Genomic DNA, 23,380 nt, shown 5'->3' with positions numbered 1-23,380 from the left:
GCCGCGGTCCCCGCGAGTGGAGGGTTTGGGGGAAACTCGTCCCCCTCCACTATCCAGGGACTACCGTCCCTGTCTTAGGGCCCTGGGTCGGGGCTCGGAGTGTGGGAGGGCCCGAGCCCCCTTCCCGGCCCCCTCAGGCCCGTCGGAGCGCGGGCCGACAACGCCTACGGTTGGGACCGCGAGCGGGCGGTCAAGCACGAAACCCAGGGAGGACACCCGAACTTGGGGTGGCCGCCCGAGACTTGGGAACACTCGGTGACACAGGCTTTGTAGGCTTATTGCATTATTGCCTTAATTTATACCTAATCCTCTTCTTCTAGCAAATAGCTAGACCCCTAGGCAACCATACTAAGGGGGATTGGAAGTCTTTACTGCAGTGGTGTCTCTAATCCATGTTATAACAATTACTTACATAAAAATGTGATAGAAAACTATCTAAAAACTCATTTTTATTTTACCGTAGGTATACACAAACCTTTTAATTTTGAAATAAATCTAAATGCCTATTCGGTTGGTATGAAATCAGTGCTATTCATTTTCTTTTGAGCAGGTGTTGCAGTTTATTCATATTAAATGGCTCATTGTTTAATTTATTCCTTACCATTCTAGAGTTAGATGCTATCACTCCCTTTGTAGCTGTTATGTTCTCAACACTTATGAGCTTGGAGGTATTGCTCACTGCTCCCTGGTTAGGGGCTACAGCTCACCACACGGGATTTAGAGGTTTTCTCTCATCACCCAATGTTTTGGGGTTAGCGCTGAGTATCTAGGGGATCAAAGGAATCTTTCACTGCCCCTCAGTTGGGTAGGCAATTAAGAGTCAGTGCTCAGCCTTCGGGACAGGTGGGTGAGAAGGGGCACTGCAGTGGCTTGTGGGAAATATAGTGTGCCCCGGCCTACATCTCCCATCAGCTATTGCAGGGCCAATGGCATCTGGGAGGGGTAGTGTCCAGTGCCTGCTCTTCCAGCAGCCAGTGTAGCCTTGGCGCTTCCTGATTGGACAGGAGGACTTTTTCCAAAGTTCCATTTGCAAAGTGAGGGCCAGGGCAGAAACAGAAGTTGGTGAAAAAGGAAGTGACATCAGCAGTCTGGACGCCAGCCTCCGCATGGATTGGTCTTGTGTTGTGATGCATTCTGGGAGTTGTAGTTTGCAAAGTGCAGCCAATGCCCCCTGCCCAGCCCCCCACAGCACCCCCCACCCTGTGCCCTGCTATCCCCCCCAGCCTTGGGACGCCTCAGCTCCCCCTGCCCCTATGGAAAGAAGGGAGGGGAATTGGAGAAAGCAGCCCAGGAAAGGGGCAGTTTCCCTTCCCTTTCCCCCACAACATGCACGCTGGCCTGTATCCCCTGATCATCTTCTGTTTATAGGCCCCCTCAGTCCCCCTGGGTCCTCCCTTCCCAACCCCCATACCTCTATCCTGCCAGTTTTGGGACCCCCCTTTTCCTCCCTTCCTTAGCCATCCCCAGCCCAACCTGCACCCCTGCTCTCCCCACTCCTGCAGTCCATTCAAACACCCCTCCAACAAGCTCTCTCTAAGTAGCACCATCTTATAGGGAGCAGCTCAGTTCATCCTGTGCTACTCGTAGCAGTTTTTGATTGGTATGATGCTAAGGAAATGCTCATGTAAGATATTGCTACCAGAAGTTGCACAGTTACAGATAGTGCTTTGTGTAGAACTGCTGCCTGTAGGTCTGTGCTACCGGTAGCAATTTCTTACAGTCATACCAGTCAGTAACTGCTATTCTAAGACGTTGTTACTGAATGTAGTACATTCCCTACAGATAGTAGTCACATATGTATAATATATAAGAAATTGCTATTTCTAACAAATTCCTATAGACCTAGTGATTGTTACCGAGTTTCAGTCTAATCTCACAGTACTCCAGTTGAGGCTTAATCAGCCCAGAGTAGAGAACAAGAACTAATACTTGTGACTTGCTTACAATGCTGTTCGGGTTGTTTTTTTTTTTTTTGCAGGAGCTTTACAATGTTGACTCGTATTTAGCTTGTGGTCCAAAGCACTTGCAAACCCCTCCCAATGTGTTGTTATTCACAGCCTAGGAGAATTGGCAGCCTGAGTTGTCACCCCAGCATGGGGCAGTTAGGGGTGTGAACAGGTGTGCACGTGGGGGTCACAGCGCCACTGACTCTCTGCCTTCAGGAAGCAGCCCAAGTGCTGAAGACCCCTTTCCTCTGACTGTCTCGTTTCCACTTCTTGGTTCTCCCAGACCTTTTCCCCCACAAGTTTCTTTCAGAAGCCGGAGTGACTTAAGGACTGCAGGTTTTCCTCACACCCCTCTTAGAGCAGATAATCTCTCCTTTCTGTGATGCTGAAGGGGCTATGTTGCCTTCAAAAAACTGATGATTGCCCAGATTAATGGATAAGAGCCCCATGTTGGGCATCTTGTTTCTTTTCTTAGGAGAGGATGTGCTCACACCTATGTCCTTACTTTCCATTCAAGGTCCTAGAAAGAGAGAATAACCAAGTCGTCTGCCAGTTTATGGCAACACTTTTCTCTTCTAAATAACCCTTCTCAATTAATTAAACGTATGGGCAGAAACTTCCCCTTGGTATTACTACACTGTGGTTTCATGTCTTATGGAAAAGGCCTTAGGAGAAAAAGGAAAATAAATGTTCTTGGAAAAGGAGAGTCAAACTCAGTTTTCTTGCTTCTGAGATTTGCCTCTCTCTTGACTCATTGTGAGAAGGCCCAACTGGAGGAGATATTAAGGATTGCTGATGACTGAGTTTGAAAAATAAGCTCTTTGTTTTGCTATTCCCTAAAGGGAAAGTGATGGAGTTCAGATACTGGCTGCTAGGAGAGCCTTAGAGGAGGACATGTCAGGGATGGTACTTGGTCCTGCTGTGAAGGCAGGGGACTGGACTCAATCTTTAATGGTCCCTTCCAATTCTATGAGATAGGTATATCTCCATATATTAAATATTTTTTACATTCCTTCGTGCAAAAATCAATGTGAAAATATTTTCTAAATTAAGGCAGACGTGGTGGGCAGAATAAAGGGTGGGGCAAATGCTAATTGGCCATTTGGAAATTTAATCAATGATAGCATTACACTCAAAAAATAACCTCCAAATAAGGAGAAGAATAAATGCAGGCTAATAAACAGTTGGGCTACTTCTACACTGGCACCCTATTCCGGAAATGCTTAAAATGGAACAGTTTTCCGTTATAAGTATTTCCGGAAAAACCGCGTCTACATTGGCAGGATGCTTTTCTGGAAAAGCACTTTTTCCGGAAAAGTGTCCGTGGCCAATGTAGATGCGCTTTTCCGGAAAAAAGCCCTGATCGTTATTTTCGCGATCGGGGCTTTTTTGCAGAAAAGACTACTGTGCTGTCTACACTTGACCTTTTCCGGAACAGTTTTTCCGGAAAAGGACTTTTGCCCAAACGGGAGTAGCATAGTTTTTCCGGAAAAACTCTGACAATTTTACAGTAGATCGTCATTGCTTTTCCCGAAAAGCAAGCGACCAGTGTAGACAGCTGGCAAGTTATTCTGGAAAAGCGGCTGTTTTTCCGGAATAAGTGGCCCAGTGAAGACACAGCCTTGGTGTAACAATAAAAGGGATGCATTTTAGGGTGAAAAAAGAACTCTTGTCACTTTGTCTTTTGAGCATTTGCGCTATGATTTTAGTCATGTAAGACCCAGGAAAGGATTGTTTCTGCCCAACAGAAGTTAGTGCAATAAAAACATCCACTTGGCCTTTGCTAGCTATTGTGCCTGAGAAATGAAGAAATAGACTTCCAGCACATAAATGGAACAAAAATTGAATTCCTAGTAGCAAAATGGGCACTACTGCTGTTTCAGTTACAAACCAATCTCTGACAACTCTGGGACTTCTGTGAGGACTGCTGTTTTTAAAAAAAGCCAGGTATTAGTTATACTGGAAGTGATAGTCTCTATCCATGGGATGGGATTTATACTGTGGTAGTGCTTTGTGTGCCAAAGAGATTCCTTGAGCTCTACCCACTAGTGACAGGAGATGGGTAGTTAGTCAGTCAGCTCTGCCCCTTATTAAACAGCTTGGGACTGTTAATGCCATTTTTGTGCATTGCTAATCAGGGAGAGGGTGGAAAAGGACCCTCTAAGTTACCTGTCACATCTTTGTGACAAGAGAGCAATGACTATAGGTTTTCACAGAAAGGTGAAGGTGTGTTCCCTGCTCAGAAATCAAACCCCACCCACAGAAGCAAGAGCACTAAATCCTAGCCACTAGACACCAGGGAGATAAGGGCTTGACTTTTTCTTCTTCGAGTGCTTGCTCATGTCCATTCTGATTAAGTGTGCGCGTGCTGCGTGTATGGATTCTGGAGCTTTTTTCCCCTTAGCAGTATCCATAGGGCCAGCAGGGAGCCCCCTGCAGTGGCGCCAGTATACTGGTGCATATATACCCCTGCTGGCCCCTCCACCTCCTTGGTTCCTTCTTACCACCTGTGACGGTACCTGGAGCGTGCATTAAGGCTATCAGCCTGTCTCTTAGCAGATTGCTCTCTTACCTAGTTTTGTATTATAGCGTTCGTTGTTGAATAGTAGTTAAGTAAGTGTAAATAGTGTATTTAGTTGAACAAAAGAGCTCAGCGGGACTCTCCCTGTAAGGCAGCTGTTCTCAAACTTTGTGATACTGTGACCCCCTAAAATGCTAATTGAATTTGTGTGACACCCTCCCCCAAAGTTAAGCAAAAATCAAAAAAAGGGTGAGGGGTAGGAGCCAAAGTTGTTAAGCAAAAGTTGTACCACTTTGTCCAGTTTGGGACTGCACCCACCCCTCCCCCTGAGCCAGGCCCCCCAGCGTCCCCCACCCCCTGAGCCAGGCCCCCCGGTACCCCTCCATCCCAGTGCACTTCCCCCTGCATCAGACCCAGGCCCCCCGAGCGCCCCCCATCCCAGTGCACTCTCCCCCCACCCCCCTCAGGCAGGCATCCTCAGCATCTGGAGCCCTGCTCCAATCAAATCTCCCTCCTCTCCCACCGCAGAGCCAGGCAAGGAAGAAGAATCTTACTTTTAAAGCGTCTGCTTCTGCAGCCGGCCCTGCTGCCTCAGCTGGCAGCTTGCAGGGAAAGCATCATGTGGCCAGCTGCCAGTCTCTGCTGGTGAGGTGGGCCAGAGCAGTGCATGCTTTGCTCCTACCCAGCCTGGCAACCTCCTAGTGTGGCTCCTGGCAACTGCGCCCTCCTGTCCCCCTCCCTTCACTAGATTCTGCAGCGCTCGTCAATCCCCCACCAGACGCAGCTGGGGAAAATTGACCGGACGGAGCCCGGACTGTATGGAGATGCCAGGGGAGACACAAATGCAAAAACAAAACAAAAAAAAACCAGATCCAGCTGTGACCCCCCCTATAAGTTGGTTGCGACCCACAGTTTGAGAAACGCTGCTGGAAGGGAAGGGATGCCAGCGCCCCCAGGCTTTAAGCAGTGTGGTTCCCGCTCAAAGCCTATGCCCTGTGGTGACCCACACTCTTCCTGCTTGAAGTGCCTTGGAGAAGCCCATCGAGCGGAGAACTGCTCTATTTGTAAAGGTTTTAAGCCCCAAACCAGGAGGGAAAGAGAGTCTGGGCTAAAGATCTTGCTGATGGAGTCCGCATTGCAGCCCCAGAGTGAGGAGTGCCCCCACTCCGTCTGCAGTGCACCGTCTGCTTCAGCCACAGCACCGGCCAAACAGCAAATGGCCGTCTTGAAGGCGCCGAGGCACAGGTTGTAGTCGCCAGCACCGAGGAGCTCTAAAGGCTCGAGGGGCCGGTCGACGGAGTGGAATGGTCTTAAGGTGCGCCCTAAGGAGGGGCACCTGACCTCCAAGGCCCCCTGGAGAAGGTGCAGCCCAGACAAGGCTAGGAGCCCAGGGCAGGCCACAAGTATAGGGAAGATTCGGTGCCCCTCTACCCCAGAGACATTCGATGCAGCCCAAGAGCTCATTGAAATGACCATGACAGAGGGAGAAGGTCCGGTGCCGCAGGAGCGGACTGCACCACCCCAAGACACAGGTGGCCTTCCACTGGCACCGCAGTGGGGCCATGGGACTTGCAGGGTGTAGTGCAGGCTTCTGCACAGCAGCAGCAACAGCAGTTCCAGGTGCTGGTGATGGCGCCAACGCCAGCACTGGCACCGGCTCCCTAATTTGGGTCGGTGGCAGCACCGGGGACAGGCGCTTTTCTGGCACCGACTGCTTTGGCACCGGGACAGCTGGGGTGGCCCCTAACAACCCAGACGGCACCGGTGTATGCAGTGTCCCTTTATGCGGTGCAGGAGGCAGCACTGCAGTCCAGATGCTCGACGGTGCCGGCCCCCGTACTGAGCTATATGCCTGATAGCACCGCAGCCTGTACCACAAAGGGCACCAGCACTATTGTCTCTCCCAGCACAGGAACGGGTGGATGGCACTGATGCCACAGCACGCCGCGGGGCTGCAGACAGTCGCAGCATCGCAGTGCTGCTTCCCGTCTTACCAGATGCAGCTGGGTGCCGTGCTGACGCAGCAGATGCCTCCTCTGACGCCTCCTCCGGCACCATGTCCAGGGCATAGGGGTAAACCTTCACCTATGGCTGCACGCCAGTGGGAGCAATCGTTATCTGCTCCCCCTTGGTCGGCATCAGATTATTCTTCAGAGTCCAACGTAGAGTCCATGGCATCAGCCAGGTCTTCATATAGGTCCTGGTCTTGACATAGGTCTTGCTCAAGCCTTAGATCTGGACATCGGGATGTGGCGGACCAGCAGCAGTGGCAGACCCAATGGCAACCACAACCGCAGTGGCCGTTCTGGACACCTTGGACTTACCATCAGATCAAAGGACCCCCTCCCCTGGGGACAGTTGCCGGTTCGACCAGAAGAAGCAGTGTCCCCTCAGCCACTCCATGCGAGCCCCGCCATCAGAGGAGGGCTAGATCATGGTAACGTCGGTCAGATCCCCGGTGATCAGCCAGGATCAAGGGATCCCGATCCCATCAGGCCCAGTGCAGTCGGGCGCTTCGACTGTGGGGGAATGGAGGCACCGGAGGGGGAGGAGGAACCAGTGCCACCAAGACAGTCCACATCGTCCTCACTGGATGAGGCTCTGGTGGACTCGGCACGCCAGCTCCCATCCATGGATGCCAGGGCCCGCCAGGACCTGCTATGAAGATTAGTAGTCAACCTGGCAGTGCAGACCGAAGAGGTCCACGAGGACCTGGACCCCATGGTTGATATCCTGCCAGCAGCAGGTCCTGGTTGGGTGGCACTGCCACTAAATAAAACCATTGATACTCTCTCAAAGATCCTGTGGCAAACGCCAGCCTCTATTGCACCAACTCAAAAAGGGGTGGAAAGGCACTATTATGTGCAACAAACAGGGCATGAACATCTCTTCAACCACCCGGCACCAGGGTCTATAGTAGTGCAGGTGGTGGGGCAGAAAGAATGCCAGGAGCCCCCAGGGCTGACGCCAAAGACTAAGGACCCCAAGAAGCTGGACCTCCTAGGTAGAGAAACATATGCCACGGGAGGCTTGCAGCGCTGTATTGCGAACCAACAAGTGATGCTGTGGCATTATGCCTTTAATGCCTGGGCATCGGCGCAGAAGTTGGGGGAGCAACTTCCCCCTGAGTCCCGACAGGAATTTGGGGGCCATCATGGAGGAAGGGAAGGCGGTAGCGTGCACGTCTCTTCAGGCAGCCTTGGACTCTGCTGACTCGGCTGTTCGGACCATGGCCACTGCTGTGGTTATGAGGTGTAGCGCATGGTTATAGGAGTCAGGCATCCCATCGGAGGTGCAAACCATCGTTCAAGACCTACCATTTGAGGGGTCCGGTCTGTTCTCTGAGCAGACTGACTCTAAGCTCCACAGCCTAAAAGACTTGAAGGCGACACTGAAATCGCTCGGGATACATACCCCGATACATACCCAGGCGGTCCCTTAACCCTAGGCCCTACCAGAGACCCTTCCAGCAGGGACCGGAACTAGATAGAGGCTATAGAAGGGGACGTAATAACGGCCGCCCCGACCAGTTTAGAAACAGGTGCAGAGGCCCTAGGTTGGACTCAGAAAGGGGGGCCAGCCCGTCCCTTTGCCAGCAGACCAAGCCTTCAATTTGAAGGTACGCTTGAGAGCAGAGAACCAGTGGTACCTACCACCCCACACTTTGGAAACCGTCTCTCCCTTTTTTACCAGGCACGGTCAGAGATCACGTCGGACCACTGGGTCCTCGACCTGGTAAGACAGGGATATACTATACCTTTCCTATCCACCCCTCCCCGTCCCTTTTCAGGGACCACTCTCATGAGACCCTGTTAGGACAGGAGGTATCCAACCTACTGTCCCTGGGGGCCATAGAAAGGGTTCTGCAGGAACTAAGAGGAAGAGGCTTCTACTCCCGTTATTTCCTTATCCCCAAAGCAAAGTGGGGCCTTCGTCCCATTTTTTTAGATCTAAGGAATCTGAACACTTTTATAAGGAAAACGAAGGTCAGAATGGTCACATTGGCCTGCATCATCCCTTCGCTCCAGAAAGGAGACTGGTATGCTGCTCTCGATCTGAAAGATGCTTTCTTCCACATTTTGGTGTCCCCAGTGCACAGGAAGTTCCTCAGATTTGTAGTGGGCCAGGACCACTTCCAGTTTACGGTTCTCCCATTTGGCCTATGTACGGCACCGAGGGTGTTCATAAAATGTATGACAGAGGTAGCCACATTTATGCGATGCCACAGACTTCAAGTATTCCCTTATCTAGATGACTGGTTGATAAGGGGCACATCTCGGGAACCGGTGCAAGACCATGTTGAAGGGGCAAGGGCACTGTTCGCGGGCCTCGGCCTTCTCATAAACGACATCAAATCCTCACTAATCCCCACGCAAGTGATAGACTTTGTGGGGGTCCATTTGGACTCGCTCAGGGTATATCTACACTACCACCCTAGTTCGAACTAGGGTGGTTAATGTAGTGAACTGAAGTTGCAAATGAAGCCCGGGATTTAAATATCCCGGGCTTCATTTGCATCTTGCTGGGCGCCGCCATTTTTAAATCCCTGGTAGTTCGGACTCCGTGCCCGTGGCTACACGCGGCACGGAGTAGGTAGTTCGAATTAGGCTTTCTAATTTGAACTACCGTTACACCTCATTCCACATACTGGGGATTTAAAAATGGTGGCGCCCGGCAAGATACAAATGAAGCTTGGGATATTTAAATCCCGGGATATTTAAATCATTTGCAACTTCGGTTGACTACATTAACCACCCTAGTTCAAACTAGGGTGGTAGTGTAGACATAACCTCACAGAGAAAGCCTCCCTACCGAGGCACAGGTTCCTCGCGATGCGCTTGCTGATAATAGACCTGTAGAGATTTCCCATGACAACAGGGAGAACTTGTATGAGGCTCCTCGGCCATATGGCGGCGTGCACTTATGTGGTCCGGTACACCAGGTTGCGCATGTGACCGCTACAGGGGTGGCTCAAGGCGGTACACAACCCTCTGAGGTCACCGCTGGATGCAGTGGTCACTATACTGGAGAAGATACTTCACTCTCTAGACTGGTGGAAGGATGAGAGAACGGTGTGTGCGGGGGTCCAGTTTGTCAGACGATCCCCATCAGTGCAGCTGGTCATGGACGCATCAGACACGGGATGGGGAGCGCACCTGGGCAGCTTTAGGACTCAAGGTACGTGGTTACCAGGGGAAATACCCCTTCATACCAATATCAAGGAGCTATAGGCAGTCAGATTGGCCTGCAGAGCGTTCCTCCCCCCGCTGGAGAACAAGGTGGTGGCGGTGCTGACAGACAACACTACTGCCATGTATTATGTCAACAAGCGGGGGGGGAGGAGGAGAAGGGAGGGAGCGTTCCTTTCCCCTGAGCCAGGAAGACCTAGAGCTGTGGGAAATGTGTATCTCTCACAATGAAATGTGTATCTCTCACCTGGAGGTGTCTCACCTGCCAGGGGCCAAGAATGGGTTGGTGGACAGACTCAGTCGCTCGATTCAGGCGCATGAGTGGGTCATAAGACAAGACCTATTACAGGGGATCTCCCAAGGGTGGGGGTATCCCCATCTGGACCTGTTTGCAGCAGCAAGCAATGGCAAGTGTCGGGTCTACTGTTCATAAATGGGCCATGGGCTGGGGTCCAGAGGGGATGCGCTCCAGAGCAAATGGCCCACGGGTCTGCTGTATGCATTCCCCCCATTTCCAGTGGTTCTTGAGATCCTTATCAGGGCGGGGAAGTTCAAGGCTCAGGTGATTTTGAAAGCCAGCATGGCCCTGTCAACACTCTTTTACCACTCTCCTAGAGCAGGCTATGGAGAGGCCTCTTATGCTGCCCCTAGTACCAGACCTGATCACGCAGAGCTGAGGATGGAGTGGCCCTCCACCCAAGCCTATCGTCCCTACACCTGGTGGCGTGGCTCCTCAGTGGTTGTCAGCCACAGAGCAGGCCTGCCCGAGAGGAGTCCAGGAGGTGCTTTTAGAAAGCAGGAAGCCATCTACTCGGGTGTTGTACGAGGCTAAATGGAAAAGGTTTCCCTCATGGCTAGAGGATAGGGTACTCAGCTCAGAGGAAGCCGCGATTCCACTTATTTTGGAGTACCTCCTCTACCTGCGGGCTCAAGGCCTTGCCACATCCTCACTGAGGGTTCACTTGGCGGCCATAGTGGCCTTTCACCCGGGTGAAGGACAGAGATCTGTCTTTGCCAATCCTATGGTTAAACGGTTTTTAAAAGAGGTGGACAGAACCTCCGTAACTCTGGCTGTCTCATGAGGGTGGGAGAGCAGCTGACCATCACAGATCAAAGTGGGAGAGTGAGAACTACTTTGTTTTAGCTAAGAAGAAACCTGGGACTGTCTCACAGCCCATCTTATCGCCTCTCAGGAATCGCCTGAGTAGCAAACTGCCACTTGAGAGGCAGTAGACGAGGTCATTCATGCTCTTATCTCCTGGCTAGCTCTGAATAGGCAGAGGGCATTGCTTTTGGTATGGACCTGCTATGAACGGCAGTGAGCTGCTCTGCCAGGTAAGGACTGAGCCAAGGGATGATTCATTCCCATAAAACCCACAGGTCTGAAATCATGCCTTACTTAGAAAGCCACTTACTGTGGTGCCTGGTGCCCTGCTGACTCTGTGTCACAGCCAGAGAGACAGACACCTGGACAAGGTTTAGCAGAGATGAGGCTGAAGCAGGAAAAATAAGTGGGTAGAGAGACCGCAAGCTCCCAGACCTACTTGGATCAAGTTCTGGTCTCAGCTTGGGACACATTTGATCCAATCCCGACTCTGCCTTGATTCCCCCTGTGGGACTGTGCTGCCCATAGAGACCGTGTCAGTACTGTGGGGAGGGAGGGAGTCTCAGTGGGTTAGCCGGTAGTAGGTTGGGCCTGCACTGTATTACGGCGACTAAGTGTTTTGCCTATAGTCAAGCCCAGAACATTTCTCTGCAGGGAAGGAGCCTGGGGAGACAGGCGGTGAAATTCCCTGGTTCTGAATCTTTCCAATCCCCTGCTCCCGTGGCAGACTGGAACAACCCCCACCTTTCACTCCAAGTGGGCCCAGTCTCCCATGCACCAAGCAGGGGAATGGTTGCCCAGGAACTGGGTCAGGGAAGGGTTATGGGGAGGCCCCTCCGGGCAGACAGGAATCTGTGGGGTGGAGGAAAGGATGGGGACGGCGTGACAGACTTGCTGGGACTGTTTAATCGGGCTTAGATTCTAGCAACAGACCTATGGGCACTGGAAAGGAAACTGCCTTATTTATGGGCCAAACATGCCCTTGGTCAGGATGGGAGCAATTACCAGCCTGCTCGTTCCTAGCAGTTCTCAATCTTTAGCCACTTGAGAACCCCCCCCCCCCCCCCCCCCCCCCCCCCCCGCCGCCTGGCTTAAATTTTTTTGGGGACCCTCAAGCCTTTCCATGGTGCACTTCCCTTCACCCTCACGTATCCTGGCAACGCCTCCCGCATCACGCACCGCAGCGCTGACCCCCCCAATCACCCCTCCCCCGCCACGCACCGCAGCGCTGACCCCCCAATCACCCCTCCCCCGCCACGCACCGGAGCGCTGACCCCCCCAGTCACCCCTTCCGCATCACACACCGCAGCGCTAACACCCCCCAGTCACCCCTCCCCGCCACGCACCCCCGCGCTGACCCCCGTCACCCCTCCCCGCCACGCACCCCCGCGCTGACCCCCCCGTCACCCCTTCTGCATCACACACTGCAGCGCTGACACCCCCAGTCACCCCTCCTGCATCACACACCCCCGCGCTGACCCCCCAATCAGCCCTCCCCCGCCACGCACCGCAGCGCTGACCCCCCCAGTCACCCCTTCCGCATCACACACCGCAGCGCTGACACCCCCAGTCACCCCTCCCCCGCCACGCACCCCCGCGCTGACCCCCCAGTCACCCCTCCCCCGCCACGCACCCCCGCGCTGACCCCCCAGTAACCCCTCCCCCGCCACGCACCCCCGCGCTGACCCCCCACCCCCCAGTGACCCCCCCACCCCTCCCCCGCCACGCACCCCCGCGCTGACCCCCCCAGTCACCCATCACGCACCGCAGCGCTGACCCCCCCCAGTCACCCCTCCCCGCCACGCACCCCCGCGCTGACCCCCCCAGTCACCCCTCCCCGCCACGCACCCCCGCGCTGACCCCCCAGTAACCCCTCCCCCCCACGCACCCCCGCTCTGACCCCCCAGTCACCCCCCCCCGCGCTGACCCCCCCAGTCACCCCTCCCCGCCCACGCGCTGACTCCCCGAGCTCCCAGCTTCATGTAGCCCCTGGCCTGTCTCTGCCGCCCGGCCGCTCCGCCCTGCCCAGCTCGGGCCCCTCGCGGTGGGGGCGGCTCCCAGCAGCGCTGCCCGGGCGGGATTTGCAGGCGCAGGAGCAGCCGGGGGCGGCGGAGCCGGAAGGAGGGAGCCGGGAGAACAAAGGCCCGCGCCCGAGCAGGGGCCGCTCGCAGAGCGCTGGGAGCCCGGGCCGAGCAGCGCCCCGCAGGTAAGGAGCGGGGAGGAGGGCAGCACCTCTGCACAAGCAGCCCGGACCGCTCGGCCTCCAGCTCCAGCCAGGGACTGCCCCAAAGGCACAGCTGGGGGGTTCCGAGGGGGCAAGAGACCGACCCTGTGTGTGTCCGGGGGACGGGTTACTGGCCGTGTGACTGGCAGGCGGGAGATTGCGGGGAGCGAGCAGGGCAGTATAGCCCCCCTCCCCCCCGGGCAATGGGCAGGCTCAGATTTGCCACTTTTTCATTTTCGCGGGTCAGTTTAAAATCTTCCCAGCTTTGGGAAACTCCCCCCCCCCCCTTTACAGCAGCGAAATGCCCCTGTGGAGATGGGAAGTTGCAGCCCTGAGTCGTTCCTCAGGCTGGAAGGGTTGGGGGGGGGGGGGTGCAGTGCAGGGGAGACTGGAGAGATGGCTGGCTCTGGGGTGGGTTGCGGCAGCCATTCAGTGCCAGTAACAGCATGAGGGGAAGGGAGTGTCCTCAGAGGAGTAACCAGGCCTGGCTGCTGCCCCCCTCCCTTCCACCCCTACTGCCCGGTGCAGCTCTCTACAGCCACTGGCTGCCTGTCCTCTGCCCATCCCTTATGGCTGCCCCACTGGCACTGAGCCTGACTTCTTCAGCCCCTCCCCCCTTTGTTAAAAACCCTTCCCAGAGGGGGCTCCCTGCTGCCCATGAGAACAGTGGGAGTAGAGGGGAGCTATAGCTGCCTGTGGGCATTGAACTTCTAGAGGTTCTTGTCAAAGTGCCTCAATATATTCATGTAGGATGTATCCTTGTAACATCCCTTGAGGCCTTGGTTGTTCTCTATTGTGCTGTCAAATACTTTCAACCTTTTTGCTCCCCAGTTCTCAAAGAGAGATGTAACCTCTCCTCTGTGCAGGGCTGTAGTAGCCATGGGAGTCCCAGGATGTAACAGCTCCCTGCCCCCCAAAATACATATGCAAATGCTTTGTGTGACTCTCCAGCCTATCCCTTACTAGCCCTAACGTGGTTAGCTGTTTTGGTGGCAGCTGTGCATGGAGTGGAGTTTTTCACTGAGCTGTCTACAGCAACAGGCAGCTTCTTTCCTGTGTGCTAATTCTGCTGATCATTTAAGAATTCCTAATTTTCACCTTGAGTGTTGATAGATTTTTATCCCAAGATCAGGCCCTGTATTATTAAAATTACTGTATAGTTCAGGGGTGGGCAATAATTTTTGATGGGCGGCTACTCCAAGATTTTGATAAGTGATCAAGGGCTTCACTTTTCTGTGGAGGAGGTGCAGGGTCTGGGATGGAGGTTGGGGTGCCAGAGGCAGGCTCTGGACAGAAGGCACGTACCTAAGCAGCTCCTGACCAGCATCCCAGCAGGACTGTCAGGCAAGCCTCTCTGCCTGCCAGCCAGCAGCCCCAGACCGCTCAAAGCCCATTCCTGACTGTTGATGAGATGGCAAGAGTACCAAGAGGGACAATTATTTTGTAGTTAGCTAGCCTGTGACTGGGCCCTACTGGAGTGTCCAGTGTTTGTGTCAAGCAGAACGCTCGTCAGTCCCTTGCCCTGACCACTTTTCCCTTTTTGGTCCTATTTATGAAGTTCTCGCACCAGCTTCTCCCACGTTGGCTCACTCTATTGATGATTGCCACACTCTGAGAGCGTCAGCTCCTAATTCCCAGTCACCAGTAACAGCTGCTTCTGAGAGAGAGGAGAGAGGAGGGGAGAGAGGAGCCCGGGCCCGGCCCGCCCTCACTAACGGGCCCCAGCCCAGGGCCCTAAGGACAGAGACTGTTTCTGGTCCTGTCTGGCTGATGGGGCTCCTCGCGGGCTTTAAACGGTTGCCCTGCCCTGGGCTGCTTCCTCTCCCCACTCTCACAGTCTCTCGGTGCCATTCTGTCTACCAAGTAACTTTGGCAGCACTGCCTCCACCAAGTTGAGGCTCCCTTTGCCTCCTCACAGCCACCGTCCTACCTTCCTTTCTTTTTTCACCTCGCCCTCCTCTCCTTTCCCCTCTCACTCCTTCCCCCCTTGTGACTGCTCCCGTTTGCTTTTTAAATCTCCCTGCTCCCCTGCTTCACCTGACATTACTTCCAGCACGGCCACGTCACACCATGCGTCCCTGTATTCTTCCCCCTCCCCCCCTTTTCCTGCATGCCATGGCTCGCTTTTCGCTGCTACTCTAGTGGTGTGAGGCTATTTTGCAGTGTGCCAGCACCGTGTCACACTGTGTGCCTCCATACTCTCCCCCCCCCTTTTTGCACTCTGTGGCTCGCGTTCGCCGCTGCCTTCGCAGCGCAAGGTTGTTGCGGGGCATGTGAGCACTGCACGCAGGGCCAGTACCAGACCCCTTGCGCTGCGAACAGGGCAGACGCCGAGGGGTTTGGAGTGCGGGGCGGCTGTTCCCCGACACATAGCCACTCCCAGTCTCTCTTTAGTCAGTTTTTGAAGGGTTTTTTTTTTTTTTTTTTTCCTGAATTATGTCAGCTTTTATGGCTGTTACTGAGTGTCCAGGAAAACTGAAGTGCCCTCTTGGTTTTTGAATGTTACCTTTTTTGATGTCTGATTTGTGTCCATTGTCGAAGCAAAAACACGCTCCTCTGTGTTTAGGCAGCTAACAAGCAGCTTTATTAATTAATAAAGCACAGCATGAGCCAAACGTGGTCACAGCAGAGCCAGACCCAGTAAAGCTGCTAATACAATCAATCCTAGTATCTTTATACCCTTAGCCAAACAGTCTGACGTCAGGGCATCCAATTACAGAAATCCTCAATTAAATTTGGAAAAACCAAACCTTATCAACAAGATGGTGGACAGGTGCGAGGGAGTACATCTCCTGTCCCAACCAGCCCAATTAACACATACCAATAGCCCATCCTGTAGGCCTCTTCTCACGGGGTGACAGAAAGTTCACTTTGGTCTACGTGCTTGAGAGAAAAGCTGAAATGGTTTCTGATATACAAGATGGCTTCTAGCTAAACATGAAAATGGTTTCTACAGCTTCTACACCATTTATTCTTCTTTCATAGAGAAGGTCCAGTGTGGACAACATACGTGGCAGAGGGGCATTGCTGGCATGTGATGGTGGATATCACATTAGTAGATGTGCAATGTGGATAAACTCCTGATAGTGTGGCTGATGTGGTTTGGTTCTGTGATGGTGTCACTTGAGTAGATACGTGGTCAGCCTTGGTGTCAGGGCTGTTAAAGTAAGGGATAAGGGATCTTTCGGAAAAGGCTTTATTTTCCGAAAGATCCGCGTCTAGACTGGCGCTTTTTTCCGGCAAAGCTCTGAGCCGAAAAAAAGCGGCAGCAATTTTTATGCTAATGAAGCAGGGGAGATTTAAATCCCCGCTTCATTAGCAATTGCGATACGTCTAATTTGCATCCCTTTTACAAAAAAGGGATGCAATCTAGACGTAGCCCAGGTGTGTATAGTAGCGTTAAGAACCCTTGATAGAGATCCTGTAGGTGTTTGTCTCCATGGGTACATCTAAACTGCATGCTTGTTTCAAAATAAGCTATTCCAGAAGAAATACTCCAAAATAACTTATTTTGAAATAGCACATTTATACTACAGGGAAGCCGCAAAATTAGTCCCAGGCAGGCTTCCCTAATGTGGACGTACTAACTCGATTTAGAGCCCCAGGAGGAACTGGGGAGTAATTACTCTGAATGGCCCTGGGAAGGAGCTATTTTGAAATAGCAGCAGTGGAGCGTCCACACTACTGCTATTCTGAAATCGCAATTTCGGAATAGGCGTTATTCGTCGTAGAATGAGGTTTACAGAAGTCTGAATAAGCCATCCACTATTTGAAATTTATTTTGAAATAACGGAATTTCTGTGTAGACACTCGCTTTGTTATTTCAGAATAATGGCCTTTGTTCTGAAATAACACTGCTGTGTAGATGCTCCCTGATGAATTGGAGCTGGGATTCAAATGCAAACGGGGTCTGAATAGAGACTGGGGGTATGTCTACACTTGCACCCTCTTTCGAGAGAGGGATGCAAATGAAGACATTCGAAATAGCAAATGAAGCCGGGATTTAAATATCCTGTGCTTCATTTGCATATTTACATTATGGCGCTATTTTGAAATAACAGATGCTGTTAAGATGCGGTTATTTTGCGAGAAAACCCTTCTCGAAATAACTGGTAAACCTCATTGTATGAGGAATAAGGGTTATTTCGAGAGAAGGTTTTTCTCTTGAAATAACTGCGTCTTAACAGCATCTGTTATTTTGAAAGAGCGCTTTTTCGAAATAGCGCCATAATGCGAACATGCAAATGAAGCATGGGATATTTAAATCCCAGCTTCATTTGCAGTTTCGAATGTCTTCATTTGCATCCTTTTCTCAAAAGAGGGTGCTAGTGTAGACATACCCCGGGAGTGGTTAGCTCACTACTAAAAGTATTTTTTCCCCCCTTTCGGTATTCACATCTTCTCATCCACTGTTGGAAGTGGGCCACCCTATTGAATTGACCTCCTTAGTACTGTTTCTCTGCATAATAATGTAAACCCTCCTCCCCGCCCCCCACTCTCTGTGTGTGTGTGTGTGTGTGTGTGTGTGTGTGTGTGTGTGTGTGTGTGTGTGTGTATGTGTGTATGTACGTGCGTATGTATGTACGTACGTACACGCTTACCAGACTGGATTTTCCACTTCATACATCTGACAAATTGGGTCCCAGCTCATGAAAGCTTATGCCCAAATACATGTGTTAGCCTTTAAGGTACCACAGCACTCCTCGTGGTTTTTGCTGAAAGAAACTAATGTAGCAACCCACTCATACTTAACAATAGAAAATACACACAAATTTTTCTCTCTTTACCTGTTGTTGACTATCAGTATAAAATCCTGCGTATTTTTCTGCTTTCCTCTCTACTTTGTGAACATTGATACAAAATTCCCCAAGTTTGCACTCCCCACCCCTCTGAAAGGCTGAACATTGGCATCAGCTGTCAGATTTTGTCTTTTCCTATATTTTTATCAGATGCCTGTTAAAAAGCATCTCAGGGTTGGGGATTCCCAAACTGAGGTGCAGCAACTGCTTCTTTGGAGGGAATTTGCGACCTTTTAGCCATTCCCCATCCCAGCCATTGCTGGGAGTGGGGGGTGTTTCAATGATGATTTCCCTGCTCACATTCCAGACTCATTTCCTTCACCCTTTCTCTCTCACTCTTAAAATGTTTGCTGAAATCCACCTTTCATATCCCTCCAAGCCAGAGGCCTCTCCTGTTTGGGAGAGAGGTGTCTCCCAGCTGCTCACAGGAAAATTGACTGGACCCTTTTGTAATATACTTCATCTGTCTGGGCACCGATGAGAGGATCTGATCAAGGTGAATTGTTCAAAACCAGAGCTACTTACAGCCCAAGATTGGAGTCCTTCTCTATAAGGCACCAAACCAGTCAACAGAGCACTTCACTTGCTACTCTGGCCAGCAAGAAGTCTCATAAGCAAAACGCTTTAGAAGCTCCAGCTTTACCTGTGCCACGAGACCCACACTTTATATAGGTAAGAGGGCATAAAACCCAATCTCACCAACTCAGAACAGGTTTTCCCAGTCCCAAAGCACCAGTCACAGTCCCAGGTCAATTTATACCTTGGATCTTACCCAAAAGCACATGCTGGTCTGATCCTTTAGAATCTAAAGGTTTATTAATAAAAAAGAAAGAAAAGGATGAACACGAGATGGTTAGAAAATACATGACGTACATCAATCACCCTGTTCTTGATGCAGGCTCTTAGCAGAGATGTTACAGACTGCCAGCTTAAAAGTCTTTGGTGTACATCCTATGACAGGATGGGTCATCAAATCCTTCTGGGCTCTCTGTTCATAGCAGGGTGCTACTGGAATCAGGAGCAGGATTGAAGACAAGATGGAGCAATGAGCTGCATGTCACATAAGTGTCATATGTGGGTCCTGCAGCTGAGCAGGCCTGGGATGGAAGTTTCCATCCCTGCTGTACCCAGCTTAGCATAGCCTGGGACCCTGCAAGCCCAAAAGCAGCTAGGCTTTATCAGCTTTAACCCATGCCTTGAGCTAGGAAACTACTAAGGGGTAAACAAGTTTGGCCTTGGTCTCAGCTCCTAAGAATGATAAGAATGGCGTTGAGCCAGGTATGTGCACACCCAGTAAACAACTGTAGTATAACTAGTGTAGGGAGTCCAGTGCCCACTGAGTCTCATCAGGGACCGGGACCTACACCTCCAAGGGTGCCCTGGATCCCCCTAGCTGGAGCCACGTCCACTGTGGCCGGGTGTGAGGTGACCGGAACGGGACTCCCTGCACACTCAAAGGGTGTAAGCATTTCCAAGTGCCTGTTAGTCTTTTATGCATTGCTCTGCCTATGCTTATTGGCCTATTACTTTGCAGTAGCTGTGTAACCATCTGGCAGTATTAAGCCTGTAATAGTAATGATGTGAGATTAATAAAAGCAACTGTCCCTAATGGAATCTGTCTTGAAGCGAATCCACAGCCCGGTTGGGCCCTGCCTCTGTAAGTTGACACCATGGTGTCCTCAGGTGTATCCTTCCCAGGCAAGGAACCATTGTGTGCTTCTTGGGTGTCAGTTGGCATCAGTTAAGAGCCATTGTTCATGCAATATCGAGCAACTGCCCCTCCCAGCTGAAAACATGTAAAAAATGAATACAAAGCCCATATTTTTAACTTTACACACACAGATTGTCTAGGCTACTCAGGTACTTGTACAGAGTCAGCGTTGCATAAGCTTTAATTTGACATCTCGTAAGGCCCTATATCTATTAGTCCTTTGGGCTCCTAATGGAGCATAGGGCCTCCACAGTCATTCTCCATCTCTTGCGATTCCTAGTGATAGTCTTGATTTGATCCCATGTTAAGCCAGCTGCTTTTACTTCATCCAGGCAGCTTCATCGCCATGTTTGTTTGGGATATCCCCTTTTCCTCTTTCCCTTTGGATTCCATTCTAACGCTTGTCTCATGATGCATTCCTCACGGTCCTTACATAGGATGTGGCCTGCCCATCGCCATTTTCTCTTCTTAATCTGAACCTCCATTGGTTTGTGATTTGTTTTGGTCCACAAGGTTTCATTTGGCACTCTATCATACCACTTGAGCTGGAGAATGTCTCTTAAGGCATTTATTGACAAACCTCTGAATTCTCTTAGTGTTGTTCTGAACAACGCGCCACGCCTCCGAGCCATACAGCAGCACTGATTTCACATTGGAAGTGAAAATACATAGTTTGGTTCTTGTTGAAATGGCTCTTGTACCTCAGACTGGTCATAGTATGGCAAAGGCTTGTTGAGCCTTTCATATTCTTGAGCTGATAGCCTCTTCAGTCCCCCATTCTTGCTGATAACACTTCCCAAGTATACAAACTGATCTACCTCTTGCACTGCTTTGCCTACAATTGTAATTTCACCTTCCTATCTGGTTAATGCGCATCAACTTGGTCTTCTCTTGACTAATCTTGAGGCCCACTCACTCAGCTGTTTCCTGTAGGGCATCTGTCTTCTCTCCCATATGCTCTAATTTGTCTGCAAGCAGAGCTAAGTCATTTTCAAGTTTCCTAGTTTGAGTCCATTGGAGTCCCCTTCCTGAGTCAGCGTATGCTGTTTTTGTGACCCAGTCTAGGACAATCAGAAAGAGAAATGGAGAAAGAAGGCAGCCTTGGCGTACACCTATTGTGACCTGGAATTTTTCCGACAGTTTTCAATCACGGATGACCTGTCAAGAGTATTCTTCATACAGTTTCTTGATGATGGTAATTTAGTTTGCCTGGAACTCTGCAATGTTGCATGATGGTCCAGATGGACTGCCTGTCCACACTATTGAAGGCTTTCATATGGCCCACTTTGCACCAAATCTGGGACAAATACACACCAGCGGCTGCTCACTCTAAAATCCAATAATGAGACACCTTTTCTATTCCTAAGGGGCCACAAGATGAGAGCTCCTTCTGGGACTGCTTCCTTGCTACCTAGGCAGTGCCCAAACTGTCTGAGACTCCTCAGACTGCTGTACTAACCCCTCACTTCCACTCGTGCATCAGTTGTAACCCATAGTGCTATAACAAATTATCTCTGTGAGGGGTTGCTTCCCCCAGACTGAGATGTAGTCTCCTCTGAGGACAAAGAAATTTCTTATGAATCTGAGCTCCCCAATACTGTCACTTTTCCTACTAATGAAGCATCACCGAGGACTACCTTAGTATTTGAGTGGCTGGCAGAGGCTGCTGCTAACATCCTATCCATTTTTCAAGTACCGAAAGGAAATCAGGTTTCACTTCTCCCCTTATCAAAACTTCAGGATACAAACTTGTTGCTGTGAATCTTCCTCGGAGAGAGGAAGGTGGGGAGGAGGAAGGGACTCCGGCTTTATCCCTCCTGAGGCATATTTTTGGTCTCCCCAAGACTATTGTTAATCTAGAGTCATTGCAAGGAAAGACAGGGAGTGATGGGCAGAGGAAATTCAATGTTGATAAATGCAAAGTAATGCACACTGGAAATCATACTTCCAAATATACATATGAAATGGAGTCTAAATTAGCTGTTATGATTCCAAAAAGAGATCTTGGAGTCATGGATAGTTCTCTGAAAACCTCCATTCTATGTTCAATGGCAGTCACAAAAGTGGACAGAATGTTGGGAATCATTAAGAACAGGATAGTTATGACAGAAAATATCATATTGCCTCTATAAATCCATAGTATGCTCACATCTTGAATACTGTGTGCAGATGTGGTCTTCCCATCTTAAAACAGATCTATTGGAATTGGAAAAAGTTCAGAAAAGGACAACAAAAATGATTAGGGGTTTGGAATGGCTGCCATATGAAGAAAAAATAAGAAGACTGGGGCTTTTCAACTTGGAAGAGAGATGACTAAAGGGGGTATGAGAGAGGTCTTTAAAATCATGATCTCAGTACAGAAAGTAGCTATGGAAGAGTTATTTACTCCTCATAACAGAAGAATTAGGGGTCTCCAAATGAATTAATAGGCAGTAGGTTTAAAACAAATGGAAGTTATTTCTTCATACAATGCACAGTCAACCTGTGGAATTCATGCCAGAGGAAATTGTGAGAGCCAATACTATAATAGGGTTCAAAAAATAACTACCATATATATTTGTTCATTAGCCCATTTGTTTGACTCCCAGCTTGTCAAAGTTGTTAGAAAAGAAACAGGTGACCCAGGAGCGGATGGGGTAAACGGACCACTTTATTGCACGCTTACCTTGGACCCCCAAAACAGTGTTCCAAGTGGCAATGATTTGGCACCAGTTACACTCCTTTATCATTTTAGTATGTTAATTCACACATTTATAACTACTTCCCCATAATCCTTATTTAGTAATGTTAACACCTATTCAATGAATATCAGTAGGCACGTGATTATTATACCCACTCCTGTTTACTGTTTACAGGATTTTCAGTTAGATCAACACTTTTCTTCATTACATACTTCCCGAATTAGCAGGTTACAGATATTACAAAGGATGTGACCCTGAAACTGTTTTTACAGAGCAAGTGACAAAATAAAGAAGAGCAGCTGTATGGAAAAGAGCATATTTATACATCAGAAAAGATAATACCTGCTTTGGATGGACCCTTTATCTGTCTTTGCAGGCTGCAAGGACAAAGGGGAGAAAACATGTTCAAAGGACAATGCCTGCTGTGGCCAGACCCCCTACCACTACGATATTTTTTTTCCCGGACCCCTATTAATTTTTTACATATCCCAACAAAGGTAAGCCTCTGATACTCCGGGGCATTTTATTTACCTTGAGTGTCTGCGGGCACAGTGCCCCACTAATCCCAGGGGCAGAAGTCACTGTTTGGGCCAGTGGGAACTGTGGGAAGTGGCACAGGCTGAGGGACTTCTTGCTGGTCACAGTCAGTAGGAGCTGTTTCTGCCGATGCTTAAAGTAAACACGAGGTCCTGGCTTGCCAGGGACTTATCCTGATGGTCTGGGAGCCATAGTTTGCTGATCCTGATCTGCAGTAACCATATATTAGATATTGACTTCAGTAATTCAGTAGAGCTTAAAATCATCAACTTTTGGTCTAGACCCATTGAGATAAAGTTGACCCCTGCTCTTTGATTCACTTTTTTTTCCAAAACAACAACAAATACAGCTTATGAATGAGTATGTACAGTAGATAAATTAATGAATAGATCCCTCAATGGCACTTAGCCAGGATGGGCAGGGATGGTGTCCTTAGTCTCTGTTTGCCAAACACTGGGAATCAGGGACAAGGGATGAATTCCCTGTTCTGTTCACTCCCTCTGGGGAACCTGGCATTGGTCACTGCTGGCAGACAGGCTTCTGGGCTCGATGGACCTTTGGTCTGACCCTGTCTGGCCATTCTTATGTTCTCTGATTCACACTCTGCTCAGGATATAGGGATTGACTTAACTGGGTCAGACACGAATGCCTCCATTCTGATTTGGGA

The 23,380-nt window shown here is 50.5% G+C and overlaps 1 protein-coding gene across 1 annotated transcript in view; it reads left to right on the top strand.

The window, feature by feature from the left end:
* The window catches only part of LOC102457596 (uncharacterized), a 41,160-nt gene that overhangs the window by 12,429 nt on the left and 5,351 nt on the right, over positions 1-23,380 (top strand). The window contains exon 2 of the mRNA XM_089771965.1: positions 22,449-22,673. The gene's annotated coding sequence lies outside the window, so the exon portion shown is untranslated. The remainder of the gene's footprint in view (positions 1-22,448; positions 22,674-23,380) is intronic.

Source organism: Pelodiscus sinensis, chromosome 20, assembly GCF_052426305.1.
Source record: "Pelodiscus sinensis isolate ZL-2025 chromosome 20, ASM5242630v1, whole genome shotgun sequence".
NCBI classification, from domain to species: Eukaryota; Metazoa; Chordata; order Testudines; family Trionychidae; genus Pelodiscus; species Pelodiscus sinensis.
Note: the sequence above shows the minus strand (reverse complement) of the source record. Positions and strands in the feature narration are given on the sequence as shown.